The sequence below is a fragment of the Somniosus microcephalus genome, unplaced genomic scaffold (genome assembly GCF_052327205.1).
Source record: "Somniosus microcephalus isolate GS21.2 unplaced genomic scaffold, FLI_Smic_1.0 unresolved_chr1, whole genome shotgun sequence".
In the NCBI taxonomy this organism is placed as follows: Eukaryota; Metazoa; Chordata; class Chondrichthyes; order Squaliformes; family Somniosidae; genus Somniosus; species Somniosus microcephalus.
The window spans coordinates 80,102,370-80,112,086 of record NW_028225179.1 but is presented as its reverse complement, the minus strand read 5'-3'; the positions used below and the strand labels follow the sequence as shown (position 1 = coordinate 80,112,086).

Below are 9,717 nucleotides of genomic sequence, written 5' to 3'. Positions count from 1 at the left end.
GGTGAGTGTGTGACCCTGGGGAGGGGAGAGGTGAGTGTGTGACCCTGGGGAGGGGAGAGGTGAGCGTGTGACCCGGGGGAGGGGAGAGGTGAGTGTGTGACCCTGGGGAGAGGAGAGGTGAGTGTGTGACCCTGGGGAGGGGAGGGGTGAGTGTGTGACCCTGGGGAGGGGTGGGTGAGTGTGTGACCCTGGGAGGGGAGAGGTGAGTGTGTGACCCTGGGGAGGGGAGGGGTGAGTGTGTGACCCTGGGGAGGGGAGAGGTGAGTGTGTGACCCTGGGGAGGGGAGGGGTGAGTGTGTGACCCTGGGGAGGGGAGAGGTGAGTGTGTGACCCTGGGGAGGGGAGGGGTGAGTGTGTGACCCTGGGGAGGGGAGAGGTGAGTGTGTGACCCTGGGGAGGGGAGAGGTGAGCGTGTGACCCTGGGGAGGGGAGAGGTGAGCGTGTGACCCTGGGGAGGGGAGAGGTGAGTGTGTGACCCTGGGAGGGGAGAGGTGAGTGTGTGACCCTGGGGAGAGGAGAGGTGAGCGTGTGACCCTGGGGAGGGGAGAGGTGAGTGTGTGACCCTGGGGAGGGGAGAGGTGAGTGTGTGACCCTGGGGAGGGGAGAGGTGAGTGTGTGACCCTGGGGAGGGGAGAGGTGAGTGTGTGACCCTGGGAGGGGAGAGGTGAGTGTGTGACCCTGGGGAGGGGAGGGTGAGTGTGTGACCCTGGGGAGGGGAGAGGTGAGTGTGTGACCCTGGGGAGGGGAGAGGTGAGTGTGTGACCCTGGGGAGGGGAGAGGTGAGCGTGTGACCCGGGGGAGGGGAGAGGTGAGTGTGTGACCCTGGGGAGAGGAGAGGTGAGTGTGTGACCCTGGGGAGGGGATGGTGAGTGTGTGACCCTGGGGAGGGGAGAGGTGACGGGTGAGTGTGTGACCCTGGGGAGAGGAGAGGTGAGTGTGTGACCCTGGGGAGGGGAGGGGTGAGTGTGTGACCCTGGGGAGGGGAGAGGTGAGTGTGTGACCCTGGAGAGAGGAGAGGTGAGTGTGTGACCCTGGGAGAGGAGAGGTGAGTGTGTGACCCTGGGGAGGGGAGAGGTGAGTGTGTGACCCTGGGGAGGGGAGAGGTGAGTGTGTGACCCTGGGGAGGGGAGAGGTGAGTGTGTGACCCGGGGGAGGGGAGAGGTGAGTGTGTGACCCTGGGGAGGGGAGAGGTGAGTGTGTGACCCTGGGGAGGGAGAGGTGAGCGTGTGACCCGGGGGAGGGGAGAGGTGAGTGTGTGACCCTGGGGAGGGGAGAGGTGAGCGTGTGACCCGGGGGAGGGGAGAGGTGAGCGTGTGACCCTGGGGAGGGGAGAGGTGAGTGTGTGACCCTGGGGAGGGGAGAGGTGAGTGTGTGACCCTGGGGAGGGGAGAGGTGAGTGTGTGACCCTGGGGAGGGGAGAGGTGAGCGTGTGACCCGGGGGAGGGGAGAGGTGAGTGTGTGACCCTGGGGAGAGGAGAGGTGAGTGTGTGACCCTGGGGAGGGGAGGGTGAGTGTGTGACCCTGGGGAGGGGTGGGGTGAGTGTGTGACCCTGGGGAGGGGAGAGGTGAGTGTGTGACCCTGGGGAGGGGAGGGTGAGTGTGTGACCCTGGGGAGGGAGAGGTGAGTGTGTGACCCTGGGGAGGGGAGGGGTGAGTGTGTGACCCTGGGGAGGGGAGAGGTGAGCGTGTGACCCTGGGGAGGGGAGGGGTGAGTGTGTGACCCTGGGGAGGGGAGAGGTGAGTGTGTGACCCTGGGGAGAGGAGAGGTGAGCGTGTGACCCTGGGGAGGGGAGAGGTGCGCGTGTGACCCGGGGGAGGGGAGAGGTGAGTGTGTGACCCTGGGGAGGGGAGAGGTGAGTGTGTGACCCTGGGGAGGGGAGAGGTGAGCGTGTGACCCGGGGGAGGGGAGAGGTGAGTGTGTGACCCTGGGGAGAGGAGAGGTGAGCGTGTGACCCTGGGGAGGGGAGGGTGAGTGTGTGACCCTGGGGAGGGGAGGGGTGAGTGTGTGACCCTGGGGAGGGGAGAGGTGAGTGTGTGACCCGGGGGAGGGGAGAGGTGAGTGTGTGACCCTGGGGAGGGGAGAGGTGAGTGTGTGACCCTGGGGAGGGGAGAGGTGAGTGTGTGACCCTGGGGAGGGGAGAGGTGAGTGTGTGACCCTGGGGAGGGGAGAGGTGAGTGTGTGACCCTGGGGAGGGGAGAGGTGAGTGTGTGACCCTGGGGAGGGGAGAGGTGAGTGTGTGACCCTGGGGAGGGGAGAGGTGAGTGTGTGACCCTGGGGAGGGGAGAGGTGAGTGTGTGACCCTGGGGAGGGGAGAGGTGAGTGTGTGACCCTGGGGAGGGGAGAGGTGAGTGTGTGACCCTGGGGAGAGGAGAGGTGAGCGTGTGACCCGGGGAGGGGAGAGGTGAGTGTGTGACCCTGGGAGGGGAGAGGTGAGTGTGTGACCCTGGGGAGGGGAGAGGTGAGTGTGTGACCCTGGGGAGGGGAGAGGTGAGTGTGTGACCCTGGGGAGGGGAGAGGTGAGTGTGTGACCCTGGGGAGGGAGAGGTGAGTGTGTGACCCTGGGGAGGGGAGAGGTGAGTGTGTGACCCTGGGGAGGGGAGAGGTGAGCGTGTGACCCTGGGGAGGGGAGGGGTGAGTGTGTGACCCTGGGGAGGGGAGGGGTGAGTGTGTGACCCTGGGGAGAGGAGAGGTGAGTGTGTGACCCTGGGGAGAGGAGAGGTGAGTGTGTGACCCTGGGGAGGGGAGGGGTGAGTGTGTGACCCTGGGGAGGGGAGAGGTGAGTGTGTGACCCTGGGGAGAGGAGAGGTGAGTGTGTGACCCTGGGGAGGGGAGAGGTGAGTGTGTGACCCTGGGGAGGGGAGAGGTGAGTGTGTGACCCTGGGGAGGGGAGAGGTGAGTGTGTGACCCTGGGGAGAGGAGAGGTGAGTGTGTGACCCTGGGGAGAGGAGAGGTGAGTGTGTGACCCTGGGGAGGGGAGAGGTGAGTGTGTGACCCTGGGGAGGGGAGAGGTGAGTGTGTGACCCTGGGGAGGGGAGAGGTGAGTGTGTGACCCTGGGGAGGGGAGGGTGAGCGTGTGACCCTGGGGAGGGGAGAGGTGAGTGTGTGACCCTGGGGAGGGGAGAGGTGAGTGTGTGACCCTGGGGAGGGGAGAGGTGAGTGTGTGACCCTGGGGAGGGGAGAGGTGAGTGTGTGACCCTGGGAGAGGAGAGGTGAGCGTGTGACCCGGGGGAGGGGAGAGGTCAGTGTGTGACCCTGGGGAGGGGAGAGGTGAGCGTGTGACTCGGGGGAGGGGAGAGGTGAGTGTGTGACCCTGGGGAGGGGAGAGGTGAGCGTGTGACCCGGGGGAGGGGAGAGGTGAGTGTGTGACCCTGGGGTGGGGAGAGGTGAGTGTGTGACCCTGGGGAGAGGAGAGGTGAGCGTGTGACCCGGGGGAGGGGAGAGGTGAGTGTGTGACCCTGGGGAGGGGAGAGGTGAGCGTGTGACCCGGGGGAGGGGAGAGGTGAGCGTGTGACCCGGGGGAGGGGAGAGGTGAGTGTGTGACCCTGGGGAGGGGAGAGGTGAGTGTGTGACCCTGGGGAGGGAGAGGTGAGTGTGTGACCCTGGGGAGGGGAGAGGTGAGCGTGTGACCCGGGGGAGGGGAGAGGTGAGTGTGTGACCCTGGGGAGAGGAGAGGTGAGTGTGTGACCCTGGGGAGGGGAGGGGTGAGTGTGTGACCCTGGGGAGGGGTGGGGTGAGTGTGTGACCCTGGGGAGGGAGAGGTGAGTGTGTGACCCTGGGGAGGGGAGGGTGAGTGTGTGACCCTGGGGAGGGGAGAGGTGAGTGTGTGACCCTGGGGAGGGGAGGGGTGAGTGTGTGACCCTGGGGAGGGGAGAGGTGAGTGTGTGACCCTGGGGAGAGGAGAGGTGAGCGTGTGACCCGGGGGAGGGGAGAGGTCAGTGTGTGACCCTGGGGAGGGGAGAGGTGAGCGTGTGACTCGGGGGAGGGGAGAGGTGAGTGTGTGACCCTGGGGAGGGGAGAGGTGAGCGTGTGACCCGGGGGAGGGGAGAGGTGAGTGTGTGACCCTGGGGAGGGGAGAGGTGAGTGTGTGACCCTGGGGAGAGGAGAGGTGAGCGTGTGACCCGGGGGAGGGGAGAGGTGAGTGTGTGACCCTGGGGAGGGGAGAGGTGAGCGTGTGACCCGGGAGAGGGGAGAGGTGAGCGTGTGACCCGGGGGAGGGGAGAGGTGAGTGTGTGACCCTGGGGAGGGAGAGGTGAGTGTGTGACCCTGGGGAGGGGAGAGGTGAGTGTGTGACCCTGGGGAGGGGAGAGGTGAGCGTGTGACCCGGGGGAGGGGAGAGGTGAGTGTGTGACCCTGGGAGAGGAGAGGTGAGTGTGTGACCCTGGGGAGGGGAGGGGTGAGTGTGTGACCCTGGGGAGGGGAGAGGTGAGTGTGTGACCCTGGAGAGAGGAGAGGTGAGTGTGTGACCCTGGGGAGGGAGAGGTGAGTGTGTGACCCTGGGGAGGGGAGAGGTGAGTGTGTGACCCTGGGGAGGGGAGAGGTGAGTGTGTGACCCTGGGGAGGGGAGAGGTGAGTGTGTGACCCGGGGGAGGGGAGAGGTGAGTGTGTGACCCTGGGGAGGGGAGAGGTGAGTGTGTGACCCTGGGGAGAGGAGAGGTGAGCGTGTGACCCGGGGAGGGGAGAGGTGAGTGTGTGACCCTGGGGAGGGGAGAGGTGAGCGTGTGACCCGGGGGAGGGGAGAGGTGAGCGTGTGACCCGGGGGAGGGGAGAGGTGAGTGTGTGACCCTGGGGAGGGGAGAGGTGAGTGTGTGACCCTGGGAGGGGAGAGGTGAGTGTGTGACCCTGGGGAGGGGAGAGGTGAGCGTGTGACCCGGGGGAGGGGAGAGGTGAGTGTGTGACCCTGGGGAGAGGAGAGGTGAGTGTGTGACCCTGGGGAGGGGAGGGGTGAGTGTGTGACCCTGGGGAGGGGAGGGGTGAGTGTGTGACCCTGGGGAGGGGAGAGGTGAGTGTGTGACCCTGGGGAGGGGAGAGGTGAGTGTGTGACCCTGGGGAGGGGAGAGGTGAGTGTGTGACCCTGGGGAGGGGAGAGGTGAGTGTGTGACCCTGGGGAGGGGAGAGGTGAGTGTGTGACCCTGGGGAGGGGAGGGGTGAGTGTGTGACCCTGGGGAGGGGAGAGGTGAGTGTGTGACCCTGGGGAGAGGAGAGGTGAGCGTGTGACCCTGGGGAGGGGAGAGGTGCGCGTGTGACCCGGGGGGAGGGGAGAGGTGAGTGTGTGACCCTGGGAGGGGAGAGGTGAGTGTGTGACCCTGGGGAGGGGAGAGGTGAGCGTGTGACCCGGGGGAGGGGAGAGGTGAGTGTGTGACCCTGGGGAGAGGAGAGGTGAGCGTGTGACCCTGGGGAGGGGAGGGGTGAGTGTGTGACCCTGGGAGGGGAGGGGTGAGTGTGTGACCCTGGGGAGGGGAGAGGTGAGTGTGTGACCCGGGGAGGGAGAGGTGAGTGTGTGACCCGGGGAGGGAGAGGTGAGTGTGTGACCCTGGGGAGGGGAGAGGTGAGTGTGTGACCCTGGGGAGGGGAGAGGTGAGTGTGTGACCCTGGGGAGGGGAGAGGTGAGTGTGTGACCCTGGGGAGGGGAGAGGTGAGTGTGTGACCCTGGGGAGGGGAGAGGTGAGTGTGTGACCCTGGGGAGGGGAGAGGTGAGTGTGTGACCCTGGGGAGGGGAGAGGTGAGTGTGTGACCCTGGGGAGGGGAGAGGTGAGTGTGTGACCCTGGGGAGGGGAGAGGTGAGTGTGTGACCCTGGGGAGGGAGAGGTGAGTGTGTGACCCTGGGGAGGGGAGAGGTGAGTGTGTGACCCTGGGGAGGGGAGAGGTGAGTGTGTGACCCTGGGGAGGGGAGAGGTGAGTGTGTGACCCTGGGGAGGGGAGAGGTGAGTGTGTGACCCTGGGGAGGGGAGAGGTGAGGTGTGTGACCCTGGGGAGGGGAGAGGTGAGTGTGTGACCCTGGGGAGGGGAGAGGTGAGTGTGTGACCCTGGGGAGGGGAGAGGTGAGTGTGTGACCCTGGGGAGGGGAGAGGTGAGTGTGTGACCCTGGGGAGGGGAGGGTGAGTGTGTGACCCTGGGGAGGGAGAGGTGAGTGTGTGACCCTGGGAGAGGAGAGGTGAGTGTGTGACCCTGGGGAGGGGAGGGGTGAGTGTGTGACCCTGGGGAGGGAGAGGTGAGTGTGTGACCCTGGGGAGAGGAGAGGTGAGTGTGTGACCCTGGGGAGGGGAGAGGTGAGTGTGTGACCCTGGGGAGGGGAGAGGTGAGTGTGTGACCCTGGGGAGGGGAGAGGTGAGTGTGTGACCCTGGGGAGAGGAGAGGTGAGTGTGTGACCCTGGGGAGAGGAGAGGTGAGTGTGTGACCCTGGGGAGGGGAGAGGTGAGTGTGTGACCCTGGGGAGGGGAGAGGTGAGTGTGTGACCCTGGGGAGGGGAGAGGTGAGTGTGTGACCCTGGGGAGGGGAGGGTGAGCGTGTGACCCTGGGGAGGGGAGAGGTGAGTGTGTGACCCTGGGGAGGGGAGAGGTGAGTGTGTGACCCTGGGGAGGGGAGAGGTGAGTGTGTGACCCTGGGGAGGGGAGAGGTGAGTGTGTGACCCTGGGGAGAGGAGAGGTGAGCGTGTGACCCGGGGGAGGGGAGAGGTCAGTGTGTGACCCTGGGGAGGGGAGAGGTGAGCGTGTGACTCGGGGGAGGGGAGAGGTGAGTGTGTGACCCTGGGGAGGGAGAGGTGAGCGTGTGACCCGGGGGAGGGGAGAGGTGAGTGTGTGACCCTGGGGTGGGGAGAGGTGAGTGTGTGACCCTGGGGAGAGGAGAGGTGAGCGTGTGACCCGGGGGAGGGGAGAGGTGAGTGTGTGACCCTGGGGAGGGGAGAGGTGAGCGTGTGACCCGGGGAGGGGAGAGGTGAGCGTGTGACCCGGGGGAGGGGAGAGGTGAGTGTGTGACCCTGGGGAGGGGAGAGGTGAGTGTGTGACCCTGGGGAGGGGAGAGGTGAGTGTGTGACCCTGGGGAGGGGAGAGGTGAGCGTGTGACCCGGGGGAGGGGAGAGGTGAGTGTGTGACCCTGGGGAGAGGAGAGGTGAGTGTGTGACCCTGGGGAGGGGAGGGGTGAGTGTGTGACCCTGGGGAGGGGTGGGGTGAGTGTGTGACCCTGGGGAGGGGAGAGGTGAGTGTGTGACCCTGGGGAGGGGAGGGGTGAGTGTGTGACCCTGGGGAGGGGAGAGGTGAGTGTGTGACCCTGGGGAGGGGAGGGGTGAGTGTGTGACCCTGGGGAGGGGAGAGGTGAGTGTGTGACCCTGGGGAGAGGAGAGGTGAGCGTGTGACCCGGGGGAGGGGAGAGGTCAGTGTGTGACCCTGGGGAGGGGAGAGGTGAGCGTGTGACTCGGGGGAGGGGAGAGGTGAGTGTGTGACCCTGGGGAGGGGAGAGGTGAGCGTGTGACCCGGGGGAGGGGAGAGGTGAGTGTGTGACCCTGGGGAGGGAGAGGTGAGTGTGTGACCCTGGGGAGAGGAGAGGTGAGCGTGTGACCCGGGGGAGGGGAGAGGTGAGTGTGTGACCCTGGGGAGGGGAGAGGTGAGCGTGTGACCCGGGAGAGGGGAGAGGTGAGCGTGTGACCCGGGGGAGGGGAGAGGTGAGTGTGTGACCCTGGGGAGGGGAGAGGTGAGTGTGTGACCCTGGGGAGGGGAGAGGTGAGTGTGTGACCCTGGGGAGGGGAGAGGTGAGCGTGTGACCCGGGGGAGGGGAGAGGTGAGTGTGTGACCCTGGGGAGAGGAGAGGTGAGTGTGTGACCCTGGGGAGGGGAGGGGTGAGTGTGTGACCCTGGGGAGGGGTGGGGTGAGTGTGTGACCCTGGGGAGGGAGAGGTGAGTGTGTGACCCTGGGGAGGGGAGGGGTGAGTGTGTGACCCTGGGGAGGGGAGAGGTGAGTGTGTGACCCTGGGAGGGGAGGGGTGAGTGTGTGACCCTGGGGAGGGGAGAGGTGAGCGTGTGACCCTGGGGAGGGGAGGGGTGAGTGTGTGACCCTGGGGAGGGGAGAGGTGAGTGTGTGACCCTGGGGAGGGGAGAGGTGAGCGTGTGACCCTGGGGAGGGGAGAGGTGCGCGTGTGACCCGGGGGAGGGGAGAGGTGAGTGTGTGACCCTGGGGAGGGGAGAGGTGAGTGTGTGACCCTGGGGAGAGGAGAGGTGAGCGTGTGACCCTGGGGAGGGGAGGGGTGAGTGTGTGACCCTGGGGAGGGGAGAGGTGAGCGTGTGACCCTGGGGAGGGGAGAGGTGAGTGTGTGACCCTGGGGAGAGGAGAGGTGAGTGTGTGACCCTGGGGAGGGGAGAGGTGAGTGTGTGACCCTGGGGAGGGGAGGGGTGAGTGTGTGACCCTGGGGAGGGGAGAGGTGAGCGTGTGACCCTGGGAGGGGAGAGGTGAGTGTGTGACCCTGGGGAGGGGAGAGGTGAGTGTGTGACCCTGGGGAGGGGAGAGGTGAGTGTGTGACCCTGGGGAGGGAGAGGTGAGCGTGTGACCCGGGGGAGGGGAGAGGTGAGTGTGTGACCCTGGGGAGAGGAGAGGTGAGCGTGTGACCCTGGGGAGGGGATGGGTGAGTTGTGTGACCCTGGGGAGGGGAGAGGTGAGTGTGTGACCCTGGGGAGAGGAGAGGTGAGTGTGTGACCCTGGGGAGGGGAGGGGTGAGTGTGTGACCCTGGGGAGGGGAGAGGTGAGTGTGTGACCCTGGAGAGAGGAGAGGTGAGTGTGTGACCCTGGGGAGAGGAGAGGTGAGTGTGTGACCCTGGGGAGGGGAGAGGTGAGTGTGTGACCCTGGGGAGAGGAGAGGTGAGTGTGTGACCCTGGGGAGGGGAGGGGTGAGTGTGTGACCCTGGGGAGGGGAGAGGTGAGTGTGTGACCCGGGGGAGGGGAGGGGTGAGTGTGTGACCCTGGGGAGGGGAGAGGTGAGTGTGTGACCCTGGGGAGGGGAGAGGTGAGTGTGTGACCCTGGGGAGGGGAGAGGTGAGTGTGTGACCCTGGGGAGGGGAGAGGTGAGTGTGTGACCCTGGGGAGGGGAGAGGTGAGTGTGTGACCCTGGGGAGAGGAGAGGTGAGCGTGTGACCCTGGGGAGGGGAGGGGTGAGTGTGTGACCCTGGGGAGGGGAGAGGTGAGCGTGTGACCCTGGGGAGGGGAGAGGTGAGTGTGTGACCCTGGGGAGAGGAGAGGTGAGTGTGTGACCCTGGGGAGGGGAGAGGTGAGTGTGTGACCCTGGGGAGGGGAGGGGTGAGTGTGTGACCCTGGGGAGGGGAGAGGTGAGTGTGTGACCCTGGAGAGAGGAGAGGTGAGTGTGTGACCCTGGGGAGGGGAGAGGTGAGTGTGTGACCCGGGGGAGAGGAGAGGTGAGTGTGTGACCCTGGGGAGGGGAGAGGTGAGTGTGTGACCCTGGGGAGGGGAGAGGTGAGTGTGTGACCCGGGGGAGAGGAGAGGTGAGTGTGTGACCCTGGGGAGGGGAGAGGTGAGTGTGTGACCCTGGGGAGGGGAGAGGTGAGTGTGTGACCATGGGGAGGGGAGAGATGAGCGTGTGACCCGGGGGAGGGGAGAGGTCAGTGTGTGACCCTGGGGAGGGGAGAGGTGAGCGTGTGACCCGGGGGAGGGGAGAGGTGAGTGTGTGACCCTGGGGAGGGGAGAGGTGAGTGTGTGACCCTGGGGAGGGGAGAGGTGAGT

General features: G+C 66.5%; 1 protein-coding gene across 1 annotated transcript in view; it reads left to right on the top strand.

Moving 5' to 3' along the window:
- Positions 1-9,717, top strand: part of LOC147095522 (E3 ubiquitin-protein ligase BRE1A-like) — a 228,344-nt gene that overhangs the window by 107,171 nt on the left and 111,456 nt on the right. The gene's annotated exons all lie outside the window — the stretch shown is intronic.